This window comes from Cryptomeria japonica, chromosome 2, assembly GCF_030272615.1.
Source record: "Cryptomeria japonica chromosome 2, Sugi_1.0, whole genome shotgun sequence".
NCBI lineage: Eukaryota > Viridiplantae > Streptophyta > Pinopsida > Cupressales > Cupressaceae > Cryptomeria > Cryptomeria japonica.
Genome location: NC_081406.1, coordinates 468660508 through 468676295, shown reverse-complemented (window position 1 = coordinate 468676295; position 15788 = coordinate 468660508).

Here is a 15788-nt window from a genome sequence, read left to right as displayed (position 1 = left end):
TGAAAGTTTAGCTCCCCACTTTAAAGATTTTGACAGTATTACCATAAAACAAATGTGACATCTTTGAATAAATTAAGGCTTTAAAAACCTTATAAAACTTGGAATGAGCCTGAAGCTTAGAATATGAAAAAGAACTCTAACAAAGAAGCCTATAGAAAATGTGTTCCACAACAGAAAGGTAGATTCAAATTCAATTTTGACATTGCTCCAAAGGACAACCCAGGTATTGCAGGAAGTGGAGGACTCATTATGCATAGTGAATGTAAAGCCCTTAGCATTATTAAGCTTTAGCCCTCCACTTTGGCATTAGGGGACTAGAGATAGAAGAACGCTCACTCCTTGTGATCAATGGAATGCAAAAGAAGGGAGTGACTAGCAGGAAGTTATATAATATTATAACAGTATCAGTGCTAAGCACAGACATAACTTTTCCACATTGTTATGAATAGGCAAAGTTGGCAAACAAACCAGCGGAACTCCTCATCTCCAGAGGAACCCTTCAAAGAAATCAAATAATTTACTAATGTCATTACAGAACTATCCAAAAGCAAACACTGGATTTCACTTATAAGATGAATAATTTCAATAATTTGAGTGAACAGCCGTCTATGAGTTCATCGCCTTCATTCTTCATCATTTTGATGTCTTTTGTACATTGGAAGGTAATTCTTGACCACCATACCTCAATCTTGACCTATGCTACCATAAAACCCTACAACCTAGTCATGTTTACAATTGAGATCTTGGTGACTTGATCACTTAATACAGCTTAATCATGTAGGTCTCATCTAACTCCGACTCCAACACTTAAGCAAATCAACCCTAGCAACCAAGTACTTTGGGAAATATCTTGCAACTTGACAACATGGGTAATGATGGAGGAATGGAAGGTGAGACCTATAGAGGTGAGAGAGAGAGAGAGGGTGAGAGGAAGAGATAATGACTTGGAGAGGGTAGAGAAAGAGAAGTAGAGAGGGAGAGAAGAAGAGAGGGATGGAGAAAGAGACCTAGAGAGGGGAGAGAGAAGAGAGATAGTAGAGAGGGATAGAGAAGAGAGATAGTAGAGAGGGATAGAGAAGAGAGATAGAAGAGAGATACCAATGTCAATATTTTTCTATAAATTATTTTTTTCCAAAAAATCGGCCTACCGTCGGAATTCCGACATCAAAGGGTAAAAATTCTGATAGAGGAGTGTCGTCGGATGCACAACATCCTCATCGGAACTCTCCTAGAGGCCATCATAATTTTGACACAAAAGGGTTAAAATTACGACGACCTCCATGAGAGTTCCGACGAGGATGCTGTACATCCGACGACACTCCTCTATCAGAATTTTTACCCTTTGATGTTGGTATTCCGATGGTAGGCCGAGATCACGATGGTATTCTTTTTGGGTGTGAGCATCCATGGCGGTCGTCAGAAAGGTTGCGGCTGATGTCAGAATTGCGACGACCACAAGGATAGTCAGAACTTCTGACAAAAAGTTTTCGACAGCTATTTTTGTCGGTAGTACGACGAAATTGCATCGGAATGATGACTTTTTGCCGTCGAAATTTTGACCCGAATGTACTAGTGTAGAATGTGTTGGGTTACTTTTCTCAGAGAAAAATAAGAAGCACTTGGGAAATTCAAGCTATTCAAGGCAATGGTAGAAAATGAAACTAGTAAGAAAATCAAATGTCTGAGATCATATCAAGGAGGTGAATTTACATCTAAGGAATTTAATACATTCTTGTGAAGTAAATGGAATCAGAAGACAGTTATCAGCACCCCGGACACCCTAGTAGAATGGAGTTGTAGAAAGGAAAAATAAAACTATCTTGGATGCAGCTAGAAGTATGTTATCAAAAGAAAATCTACCACATGTATATTGGAGAGAGGCAGTAAGCACAATAGTCTACACATTCAACAAAGTTCACATCAAAGGTGAAATTGGTAAGACCCCTCATGAACTATGGTTTGGTATTACTCCTACTCTTAAATATTTCAGAATATTTGGAAGTAAATGCTATATTAGAAGAGATGGGTGTATTGGAAAATTTGATCCTAGAAGTGATGAAGGAATATTTCTTGGTTATTCATCTAAGAGCAAGGCATATAGATGTTTTAACAAGAGATTGCAGAAAATTGTTCAGAGTACAAATGTGAAAATTGATGAACAATTTAGAGGAACTTCAAGGTATATAGACTCTGAACCGGCAATAGTACTGACAAATGAACCTACATTGAACACACCGGTATAGAATGAAGATCCAGTTATCCCGGTATCATCTAAAAAATTCCACTATAACTGAAGAACAACAACAAACAAAGACACCTCAGTATGTAAGACTGAATCACTCTGAAGATCAGATAATTGGGAACAAATATCAAGGAGTTATGACAAGAAGAAGACTGGGAAATGAAGAGGTATGTCTTATTTCTCAAATTGAACCAGCATCAATTAATGAATTATGTGAAGATAAACACTGGATTAAAGCTATGGAAGAAGAATTAGAACAAATTGAAAAGAATAACACATGGACATTAGTTCCCCAACCTAAAGACAAAAATGTAATTGGAACAAAATGGGTATTCAGAAACAAACTTAATGAAGATGGTAAGGTAATCAGAAATAAAGCAAGACTAGTGTGTAAGGGATATTCACAGAAAGAAGGAATTGATTAGAATGAAACCTTTGCACTGGTAGCTAGAATTGAGGCAGTTAGATTATTCTTGGCTTTTGCAGCACACAAGAACTACAAAGTATATCAAATGGATGTTAAATGTGCATTTCTGAATGGAGATGTTGGAGAAGAAGTTTTTATTGAGCAACCTAATGGATTTTCCATGACAGATAAAAAAGATATTGTTTGCAGGTTAAGGAAAGATTTGTATGGGTTGAAGCAAGCTCCAAGAGCTTGGTATGCTAGATTGGATAAATATCTTTTGAAGATTGGTTTTTCTAAAGGTAATGCTGACTAATGATGGCATCTTGGTTATAGAATTTTTTGTTGATGATATAATCTTTGGAGGAGAAGATGGATTATGTAAAGACTTTTTTATTGAAATGCAGCAAGAAATTTAAATGTCTATGATTAGAGAGATAAAATTCTTTTTAGGATTGCAGATTTCATAGACTGATAAAGGTATATTCTTGAGTCAATCTAAGTACTTGAAGGAGTTACTAAAGAAATTTGGGATGGAAAACTGTAAACCGGTAAGCACACCTATGACTACAAATGACAAATTATCACTAAGGGATGAATCTACACTTGTTAATCCGACTAGATACAAATCTATGATAGGAGGTCTACTATATTTGACACAAACAAGACCTGATATTATGAATGCAGTATGTATTGTTTCAAGATTTCAGAGTAATCCTAAAGAAAATCATGAATCAGCAGTAAAAAGGATTTTCTGGTACTTACAATGCACTACAAATCTTGGCCTATGATATCCTAGAGATGAAAACTTTGAATTATGTGCATACACAGATGCAAATTGGGCAGGAGATGTAGATGACAGAAAAAGAACCACCGGCGGAGCATTTTTTCTTCGAAGCAGATTAATTTCTTGGTTGAGTAAGAAACAAAGTTGCACATCTTTATCAATAGCTGATTGAGAATATGTTGCAATAGCAACTAACTATACACAGGTATTATGGCTTAAGAAAATGTTGAAGGACATAAAGGTAAAATGCAAGGAACCTATACCTATCTATTGTGATAATACAACATAAATTGATATATCTAAGAATCCAGTACTACATTCTAAAACTAAACATGTCTCTATCAAACTGAATTTTCTAGAAGCGAATGTTGAAGAAAAAGAAGTAAAACTAGTTTATGTGAATACTAAAGAGCAGATTGAGGATATTTTCACTAAGCCTTTGCCTAAGGAGACTTTTGAATATCTCAGAGATCAGCTTGGGGTCATACCCCCATCGGCAGAGACTTAGACAGTTGATGTTCGTTATTAACTGACATATTTAACAGAGAAATCTTTTACTCCAACTTTGATGAGGAGAGCTACTTCTTAGGGGGAGTAGTTGGTATACTGAATGAATTGGTATTTTGTATTTGGTTTTGTATTGCTTTGGCATTTGATGTCAAAGGGGAGAGATTGATATGGAAAAACACATGTTACTCCTAGGGGGAGAAACTTTAATCCCTTGGGGAGAGATTATTATTTTGGTAGAGATTGATTACTCTCTGTACCTGAATTTTGATTTCTAGTTATGATCTCTTTTGGGAGATTGTCGGTTTTTGGTATTTGGAATTTCTGTTTTGGCACTTTGATGGTTTTTCCATCTTGTGTTGCCATCAATGCCAAAGGGGGAGATTGTTGGTATTTTGGATATGTTGATATGGTTTTGTTGTTGATGTAAACACTTATCACTCTGGTCAGCCTAGTGGCACTTGGAGAATTGGCAATGTTCACTGGCAAGCAAGTGACTTATGCATAGTCACCGGTATCTGGTTCACCAATAGGATAAATTGTTTACCAGCACTAGGAATGACATGGAAAATACTTGGTTATGTCGAAGACATCATTTGGACACTTTGTCTTGGAGATTGTTCATTGGTGTATTCGTGTTTGCATATTTGCTGTTACTGACAAATAGGTCCAAGATAAGCACCGATAGGCTTCTGTATTCCAGATCAGTATGACACACTATGGAGATGATTTATTAATGTTGTAAATGCATTAAGCCGACATGTTGAATCAGATATTGCATTGGTTATTGTTTTACTTGTAAATTGTTTTATTAATATCTTTTGTAAAGCCGACCTATACATTTTGGTCCTAGGCTTTGGTATATATATAAGATCTTATTTGATCGAAGTTGGAAGTAAGGAATGCAAATGGAATAAGGTATATGTGATAATATGCAGAGCTATACACGCAGACATCATTTGAAGGTTGAAGGAAGGTATTGTGAAGACATATCAGAACTGAATCGATACTGAATCCAGCATAAGAAGATGCTATTTTGAGCAGTACATCATTATTGGATTTAACCATCCAATTGTAGTCAGTCTGAGTCCTATTTGTGTTTGAGCAGTGAGCTCTAGGCGCTTGGCCTTTCTGCATGTCTAGACCCCCTATTGTATACACATACTATCTACAGTAGTACCATCTAATTGTGGGTAAGGTTTCCCATCGTTGTTTTTCCCCTTACAGGGTTTCCACGTATAAATATTGGTGTTATGTGTTGTGGATGTTATTGTCTTTTTGTTTCATGCATTAATCTTTACCAGTACTACAATTAACTGATAAACTGTCTACCGGCATTAAGTTTCGTTTACCGGTATTAATCATTAAGTTTGGTTAAGTTGTTTTTGGTTTGAATTTATTAGACAACTGATTCAACCCCCCCCCTCTTAGTTGTCTCCTGGACCTAACACTGTCGACAAGCTAGGAGACCCCTCCTCAGTTATTTGTTTGCCTTCGACGATCGACCCTACATCCACCTTGTGCTCAACAAAGTCATCAGATTACATGATAAAATCTCCATAATAAGATAAACATTAAGTTAAAATTGCTATCAATAATTTCAAATTACATTAACATCATGTCACTGAGCATCAAGTATCAATTAATGTCATTCACAATCATCAAATATGGTCAATAATATTAACAAACATAATAATTAATCATCATATTAGCAAGATGTCATCAAGCATAATAATATCGCTGAGTGTCATAATGTCAAAATAATATCAATCCTAATTTATCTAAAATTTATTCATCTAAATCAGATCGTGACAAAAACCCTAACCCTTAGCCATTTTATCAAGACTTATACCAGTTACAAAACTAGGGAACAATATGTTAGCCAATATAAAAATAACACTTGATGCATTTATAAAATAATTGAAGTTGTTTGGGGCTCATGGGGTGTTGCCCCTTGACCCTGCCTTATATCATGATAGGGAGCACACTAGGGGCGATGCCCCTCGACCCCACCTTGGGGGTGCTTCCCCCAAAACCCCATTAAATAATTTGGGGGGAAACTCCACTGACAGAAGGGGAAAATTTAACGTCCAAGTCTGATTAGGCTCGATATAACAATACCCCTCGGGGTTTAGGGAGAGAGTTTCAAATTCCTATTAGGGCAGCCACATATTCAGAATTCTTCAAATGTGAGGTATTTAGTTTATAGGGGAGTTAAGAAGGGGATGAAAATTGAGAAAAGGAGATGGAACAAACAATTGAAAAAATGATCTGAGAGGGTTGTAGAATAATCAACTAACACACAAGCACCTTGAGCATAAGAGAATAATTGTAGGTTATAAGAAACATAAAACCTGTCCAACCTGCTCATCTTTTGAACTTTTCCAACTCTACAGTTAGACCAAGTAAACAAATTATTAATATTTCTAGAGAATTGGTTGTGAATGGGATCAGCCACCCCAGTTGAATTTTCACAATAAACCCATCTTTCAAATTCCTCTTACTAAGCTTGAAGTAATTATACCAGCTTCTATTAGAACATGATTTTCCCCCATGTTGAAGTCTCCACCTAGAACCCAATCAGAATTGGGAAGATTCTTTGACATTCAATCCCAATTTAAAGATCTTTTTTTTGTTCATTAGGTGCATAAATAGAACATAATCCAATAGGCTAACTATTGATAATAGAAGGGACCCATGCACAGTTGTGAGAGGGATCCTTGCCTTTATAAATAACATATGGAAGTAACCAAGGAGTTGTTGGCATTGAAGTTGTCATTGATATCGACATGTGTGTGCATAGCTAAGTTGATGAAGTTGCAAAGAGACATACTAGACACCCATTGGATGAAGATGTAGTAGGCATGCAGAGTTGTTTGAAGTCAATAAGAGAGATGATGCAAAGAGGAACTATGTCACAGAGAGTAAATACAGTTGCAAAAATGGATAACACACCGTGTTAGTCACACAAGGGAAAGAAGAAAGTGAGTTAGTCACTAGGACATGGGAAAACGACAAGGAAGACACATGAAATTGAGTTGGAAATGAATTTGTACAAACTAGTTTGAATAAAAAAAAGTAAAGTTGCACTAGTGTATAACATGTCATGTTAGTCGCATGCAGTTGCAGGGAGTATCAGTTGAAACTGTGTATAATATGTCATGTTGGCTGTTGGAATGTTACAGGCAAAGTGCATAACACGTAGATTATCTCAATCTATAAGACTATAGGAGGTGACTGAGATATCAATAAAACAATGGTTATGTGACTAGAGATGTCAATAACATGCAAGTTGAAGTGAAGTGCATAACATGCAGGTTATGTTGTGCAGGGAGCACTTGTTGCAAACAATATGAGTTGTAGATGAAAATGACATGCATAAGGGTGAAATCAATGTTTGCCTGATGTGTCAAATACATCCCCCAACATGGTTAGATTATCACTTCTTATTTGTGCAAGTTGCAGACTAAGCAATGTTGAAAAACCCCTCCTTGGCAGATTTTGGTGAAACTTTAGTTCTATCTTTCTGATATAATTTATTTCGAGGTGACTTCGCATTTCAATAAGACTTATTTTGTCCTTTACAGTCTCCCTATGTTATACCGATATCCCTATTTCAGTGTGAGTCTTATTCTGTCTTGGCGACATCCTTCATTTTGGTGTAAGAAGGCATTTTGATAAGATCATTTTCGGTCTATACAGAACATGAAAGCTATGTCAAAATGCTTTCCCCTTTCATCTGGAGCCCTACATTGTGTGGTAGAAAAGGTGGTAAGGTTGATGATGTGTTGAGTGGAACCGTTAATGTGACATGGCAGTTAAGTGAGCTCAATGCAAAAAGTGGGTTCCTGCTACCCCGCACGGTCAAGGATAGTGTTGAAAGGACATTGTGGGATAATGTGGTGTCACTAAGAAAATGGTACTCTTACTTCATATGAGTTCAAAGCTTATATAATGAGTAACATAGAGGAACTTAAACATACACAAAGTCTTACACTGCATGGGTGATAGTAGTTTGGAAAGAGTGATTTGGGATAACTCAAAAGTGAAAACTATGACATCACTTGCTACCGCACGATGGTGAAAAGGAAGAAGTGATGGTAGTGCAGGATAGAAGGATGTCGCAAGAAGTGTGGAAGTCCTTACCTTGCACAAGCCCAAAACTTGTACAGGGTGTTGTGTGAGCTAACAAAAGTGAACATAGTCTCTAGAAGATGCTTACCAAACACTAGTAAGGTGACCTTGTGAATGATCGTGCGGGCTAACAAGAGTGAATGGAGTCATTTAAAGATTCTTACCCCATGTGGGTAAGATGGGCTCGTAGATGATGGTGTAGGATAATGAAGGGTAAAAAAGGCTAAGAAGGGAGAAGCATCTTGCTATCCCGAAACATGTTGAAGGATCAAAAGAGGACCCTACGAGATATGACAAATGGATAATTGTGTGCATCCTGTCATCCCACAATGATAGAGACCGATGTTGGTATGATATGTCATGCTGACTTTTTAGACACATTTGCACGTCGATAGATAGGGTTCCATGTGGCAATTGACTGATGTTTATTGAGTGAATTAGATGACCATTTTGAAGACTTGGCATCCACATTGGTCGAAGAAGAAATCTAATATGCAAAGGTTGGTGATGATGAATTTAAATGAGGTCGTTGTCAATCTTTTCTAGGCAAGTCAAGAGAGGATGGATAATATATTAATGGCAACCAAGATGCAGACTGTTTGTGTGGCTCAAGGAAGGATATTAGATCTCATCGGATAGATGAAGATTACTATAGCTAGTAATCAGTGTACATAATAGAATGGGAAGAATGAAGTAGGATTTAATAGCAGTCAAGCTATAAAGGGAGTTTTTGAGCTTTTTGAGGCTCGAGGAAATCTACCATACCTCTTATGTTAGGAGAAGATTACTAAACTTAGTAATCTGTACATAGAGAATAATATGAATACAAAAGGATGCCAAGAGGATGCATTTATGAATGATGACTATCTGTCTGAAAGTATGTACAGAGAATCAACATCGCTTGCAAGACATGATCTTTCAAAGGACAAGAAGATCAAATTGGAAATCCATTTTGGAGAGAAACCTTGTATGTCAGATGTGACCGAGAGAAGATAGTGTGAGAGTGTTGGCATTTTTTATGTTTATGTTGTGATTGTCATTGATGGACACACACTTGCTTTGAGATCACTTTTTGTATGTATGAGTTATGCTCAACCGGTATTTTTTCCAAACTGGTATTGCATTATAGTCTATAGGCTATCGGTTTTTTGCAGAAAGTGTTTTACCGATCTCAAGCGGTATGGAGACCTCAAGCGGTTCGAGGATCTCAAGTGGAGTGAACAAACTGAAGCGGCAATTATCATTTTCCCAGTCTTCATTTTTGGACAACCGATAACTGGTAAAGTTGTATGAACCGGTAATACTCTGTGATGAGTTACCAACCAGTATTTATATGATGAGTTACCATCCACCAACACTTTGATGGTGATTTGTGTCATGTTATCAAATGTGTCTAGATGCAATGAGCCTAGGAACTTGCAATGTAATCCTATTGGACTGACATGAAATCAGATTCTTTTCTAATGACATCATGTCTAGGGTTTTGGAGTGTGTACAAGTAAGGGGTTTTTGGTGGTTGATGAGTTTTTGTATGTGTGATCTTAGAAGAGAAGATCAAGTCTGTGTGCTGTAATAGAGTGTGGATTTACTGAAGACTGAAGTAATGCTAAAATGCATTAGAAATGAGCTATCATGGATCTAACCAAGAAGACTGTGCTATTTACTAGATCATTCACTTGTTGATTAGTCACATCTTCGACAAGTCTGAAACCCTTAATCGGGTAGGCTCAGAAAAGCCTTTGTAAATCCTCTAACAAGGTGGTTCACATATGTGGATCTGAAATCCTCTCACAAGGTAGTCTTTAATCAAACTTATCTCCTAACAGAGATTGAGATTCCTAATAGGATTTCTTCTGGTAAAGAACATTGTATGACCTTAACTAGTCTGACATTAACCAGTCTGGTTACTATTTTGTAGATAGTTACTTGTGAGTTTCATCTTACCATGGTTTTTCCCATTTGGGTTTCCATGTGAAAATCTCTTGTGTTATGGTGATTGTGATTCTATGGGTGAATGCCTTATTTGTTGTTTGGTTTGCATTTGTGTTAATCAATTTGTTAGTTAAATTGTTATACTGGTTTACTGCTAAACTATTAAAGTGTTTAAGTTCAGCATTTTCTGGTATACTAATTCACCCCCCACCCCTTCTTAGTATTCATCAATTGGTATCAGAGCCAACCTTTCTATAAGTTTAACCACTTGGAAAGAGATATGGGGGAATACACTGTGATGAAACTTACTCATCGGCTCACTCAGTCTGAGAAAGCCTATGATGAACTCAATGTCAAGTATAGGGTGAACTCACAATATTGGTTCCCACTTTTTGACCAACTTTGACACTTATATGAATATTTTGGAAAAACCTTTCACTTTCCGACACCTATAACTTTTAAACCGTTAATAATTTGAAGATGATAGAAACTAGTGACTTTTAACATCTTGTTTGTAGATTCTAAATATATTTTTTTCAAATTTGTTTGAATAAAATTTTATTGATTTTTCCATCTCCCTCAAAAAATAGTTTTTTACAGCAACAAACATTTTTTAAGAGTGATGTGTATCCCGAAACGCATAACCTTTTTTCTATAAATGATAAAAACTTAATTCTTTTGAATTTTGGTTTGTAACATCAATACCCAAGGCATGCAGTTGGTTTGATAGTGACATGTTGAATATTTTTCATTGTATTAAGTTTTGAAGTTCAACTAATTATAATTTAGATATAGGTGTATGTTTGAACACATAACTTGTTCTATATATATCAAAATTCAATTTTCTTTTTTTTGTTAGAAATAAAACATTAATACCTAGTGTATAGATATTTTTAAAAAAAAATTGAATTAGTTTACTATTTTTTCCAATGCATTGAACAAAGAAGTTCATGTTCAGTGAAAAACCTGCATTCATAAGAAATAAAATAAAAATATATTAATGAAATTAAATATATTAAAAGTTATACTATTTGGAAATCTTATAATAAGGAATAAATACTTAAAAAAATAAACTTTAAAATGAATTAATTTGACCCCCCAAGAGCTAATGTAAAATTGGTTTTTTATCAGCATTTGATAGATGCAAAGGAGACTCCATTGCAAGTATGATTTAGAAGTAGAGAGGTTCTATCCAAGAAATTTTGATCTAAGAGCCTTTGATTTAACTCTCTTCAATTAATTACTTAAAATGGGACCTCTTAAAGCTTAAATCATTATATTTTTTAAAAAATGTATGATTTCAACAAAAATCAGGACGTACCAAAAAGTGGGAAACAGCTTTGTGAGTTCACCCTATAAGGCCTCTCTAGCAAAAAGGAGAGAGCATGTTGAGAAATTGATGGAGCTAACTGAAAACAACTCCTCTGATGAAGCGGATATGGATGCCCTAGTTGGAGAAGTTGAAAAAATGAATGATTTTAATTCCAACCTAAGAAGGGAATTGGAAGGACTAACTATCAGGATGTGTCAAGAGCTTGAGAACTGGAGGAAAGCTGAAGATCTGGTAAAAGACAAAGATCATGAGATCTCCAAGCTGAAGCAAGAAATCAGTGTACTTACCACTCATCTCCAAGAAAGCAAATTGGAAAAAGAAGAAATGCAAGGTGAACTTAACTTGGCTATTTTTGAGAATGCAACCTTGAAGGAGTCCAATGCTGCTATTACCAAAGAACTCACTAAGTCAAAGGAAATACTTGCCAAATTCAATAAGAGCACTGTTAAGTTAGAACAAAAGCTTGAATCAGCAAAACTAGTAAAAAATACCACTGGACTTGGTTTCTCTGAGTATGAAGAAGGTGAGACCTCTGGAGAAAAAAATGTAGCATCAAAGAAGCAACCGACATCAAAGGATAAAGGTAAGAAAAAGTTCAAACCTATTTGCTTTAATTGCCTCAAGGAAGGACACACTGCCAATGTATGTAGAAACAAGGCTTACAATAATTTTCCTTACTTTTTAAACAATAAGCCTAGATCCAATAGATTCAATGGAAATTGTTATGCATGCAAAAAGTTTGGGCATAAAGAATCTAAATGCAGGTCTATCATGCACAAAAATGGAAGGTATCCTCAAAGGAGTCAAGGAGTTTTTCCTAAACCCTCTGGGAACTAGAATCCTAACCAGTTTAATACCTACAATTATCAGTCAGGAAGCGATGGCTATCAAGCGGCAATCATATGGAGAGCAACCTGTTTGATTTGTCATGGTAGTGGTCACACTGTTGCAACATGCAGAAGGAAGAATGGAAACATGAATAATGGACCTTGGAGAGCACCTGGAATGATTTGCTATCATTGCAATAAATTGGGTCATACAGCAAGATTTTGTAGAACGAGAAAGAATATATTGGATGATATACCGGTCACTTTGGAAGGAAAGTTTGATGTTGAAACTGTTCAAACAGATATGAAGAAAACTTGGATGAAGAAGGCAGAAGAAATGTCTCAAGAAGAACCAGTTTCTACACCTAGTGTGGAAGTCGTTGAACCGACAAACTAAGATACAGAAAGGCTTAGGGGAAACAAATCAGTGAAATGTTTTAAACCCCCAGTTTACATCGGTAAAAGACCTTAACCGGTATGTGATACCTATCAATTGGCAGAAGACTGGAAACAGTAAAAGGCAAATTAGGGTTTACGCTCTAATAGTGGAGCATTTATTGTGGTAGGTGAAGAATTCATTTAAAAAGGGATTTTCAAGTCATTTTCACTTATCTATTTTTGAGTGAAGGAGTTTTCAAGTGCAGAGCGATAAAAGGCGATTTGTCTTGCAAAAAGAAGAGATTTCAAAACCCTAAAGAAGAATCTGAAGGTTTCATCAATCAGTCAAGTGTGGAACTCAAAGTGGTAATCCAGCAGCTGAAGTAGTGAGTGACGAAGTGGAATTTGCAAGCCCTAAATCTCGACTTTCGAAGGTATTTTTTGAGTTTCTTTGTTTATCATGGCTTCAACATCGCACTCTTGTTCTAGTGCACTCGTTGATTCAGTTGATTTCATATAATGGAAGGCAAAATATAATGCCCTATCCCAAATACCCATTGGTGTTATAGTGGAGTCCAGGTATTTCAGATTACATTGACTATAAAATTGAAGACTTGGGATCTTTGGTGATCCATTCTTAGTTGATTTTGTTTTGTAGGAAGGACAAGAAGATCAAACTGGAATTTGGCATCTTGGAAAAGAAGAAGCTTCACAATGTGGTCTATTTCATTGAAGAATTCACAGATGATCACATCCGCATCATTCTAAGCAGAGTGCATGGTGACAAAATGTATTTTGAGCGGACACATGACATTACACCGGAAGCATTTCATGCCATCACCAGTTTTTGTAACTGTGGAGAAGTGCCAGCCCTACGGAAGATCAACAAGACCGATATGACCAAGCTCACCGGTTCTATGAGCAACCAATGGATATTGACCATCAATACCATCAAGGACAATCTGGTCAAATATGCCTGCATGGTGATAGGTTATCGGACATTCTATGCTAGCAAGATCAACTATGTCTCTGCTTCAGCAGTAAATGTTGGGTATAGGATGATTATGGAAGATGTCTCGTTTGATTTATGCACCTGTATGCAAAAGAAACTCCTCGTGAACCTAAAGTCAATAAAATAGGACAATGCCTTGAGATTTAAATTCGGACAACTATTGATTGGATTGTTCTTCTACTTCAAAGGCTACTTTCCAAGAGTCAGTGATATTCAGTGGTCTGCTGACCAACTGGTTTCAAAACAAATCAAGGAAAGTCTATAAGTGGTTGGAACCGGTTACCTTGAAGTTCTGAACAAATACTTTGATGAGTTTAGATGCAAGATGAGCCAAAGGGTGAGAATATCCAATGATATTGTCAAGAAATATGAAGAGGATATCTGCTTTATCATCAAAGTAGATGTGTGCATAATGGAGGCTGTTGAGCCCAAAAAGGAAGAAGTGGAGCGTATGGGTTATGAGGTAATGTATGACATTCTGGACGGGTATGCTTCTACCCTACTTGCCTCACCACTTGATCCTAAAAAGAAGAGAACTGGCACTTATCTAGAAAGGGTTACACCGATTGAGGAGGCCTCAGTGAAGAAAGGAAAGGTAGTGCCATCTGTATCAGCACCGATTACTCTAGCGAGTCCTAAAGTGACCAAGTGGTCACCGGAAAAGAAGAAACTGAAAGTTACTCTTGCCAAAGTCTTTGAGAGAAAGCGGAAAACAAAAAGCAACACACCAGAATCAGAAGACACTGTATCTGAAGAACCACCTAAGAAGACTAGGCAAACGAGGAAGAAGACAAAGGCAACCAGCAGTGAACCAGCATCATCAGCACTGCTAAATATTGATATCTCCTCTTACAAACCTTTGACACATTGTCAAAGAACCATTAACAATATTAAGAGGAAAGTGCTGAGTGACTTAGTAGATTATTTTGATGATTTCAATGATAATGAGAAGGAGGAAGTAGAACAGACAGTCATTCAGTATCTATGTATTAATGACCGGTTGCCATCAAAAATTAAATCTGTGACACTGGATTATTTATATAATTCTTTGGACAACAAATGATACATTGCCATAGAAAAAGAACAGTAAATAAGAGAGGAAATATTTGCACAATATTTTCCTGATGTATCCAATTCTGCTCTATGAAGTTATGGAAAAATATAAAGGCCTCTTCTTTATGCAAAGAAGGAGACTCTTGTTGTTAGAAGGGAAAATCCCTGAGGTGGTAAAAGATACCCACTCTCATGCTCAAGCTGCTTTGAGACTGCATCAAGTGTCCGAAGCCAACAAAAAGGCTAAACAAGAACCGAAAATTTCAAAACTGAATGAAATATATAATAGTGAGGGAGAATAGGTCACTGAGCAAATGGACCCCATCGATGTTGAGGCCTTGAATGGTGAAGATGTTACCCCTGATACACCATCAGAAATGGCAAGATAGGAGAAACAGGTTGAGGAGAAGAGAAAGGAGGAAGAGAAGAGGAAACAAGGAGAAGATGAGAAGAAGCAAAAGGAAGAAGAGAAGCAAAAGGAAGAAGAGAAGAAGAAGGAAGAAGAGATGAAATAGGAAGCAGAGAAGAAGAAGAAGGAAGAAGAGAAGAAATAGGAAGCGGAGAAGAAGAAGAAGGAAGAAGAGAAGAAACAAGAAGCGGAGAAGAACAAGAAGGAAGAAGAGAAGAAACAGGAAGCGGAGAAGAAGAAGAAAAAGAAGGAAGAAGAAAGGAAAGAGGAAGAGAAGTGAAAAGAAGAAGAAAGAAAGAAGGAAGAAGAGAAAAGAAAGAAAGAAGTTGAGGAGCAGAAGAAGGTAGAAGAAGTTAAGAAAAATGACAAGGAAAAGGAGGAAGTGGCAAAAAGTGTATATGCAGAGACCCCAAAGGCAACTGGTGGTAAAGCCAAACCGGCTGACATCACCAGTCCTATTGACCTCCAATCTGCAAATGAAATGGAGCTACTGCAAAGCATTAAGCTTGCTCAAGAGCGATTGGATGCACTAAGGAGGAAAAAGGAGGAAGATGTGATTCAAACTGCGGTGGAAACTCTCACTAGTTTGATTCCCGGTACCAGTCTCCCAAGTATCGATTCCACTCTAGCTCAATTGAAGATCTTATGAATGGTTGTAGAGGACCAAGTGCAATGTTTGGAAGATGTTGCTGAAGCCAATGCAAAAAGGAAACATCAAAAGGCTCTAAACACTGCCTTGGTGAAGAAGTTGAATGAGCTCCGGTCCGA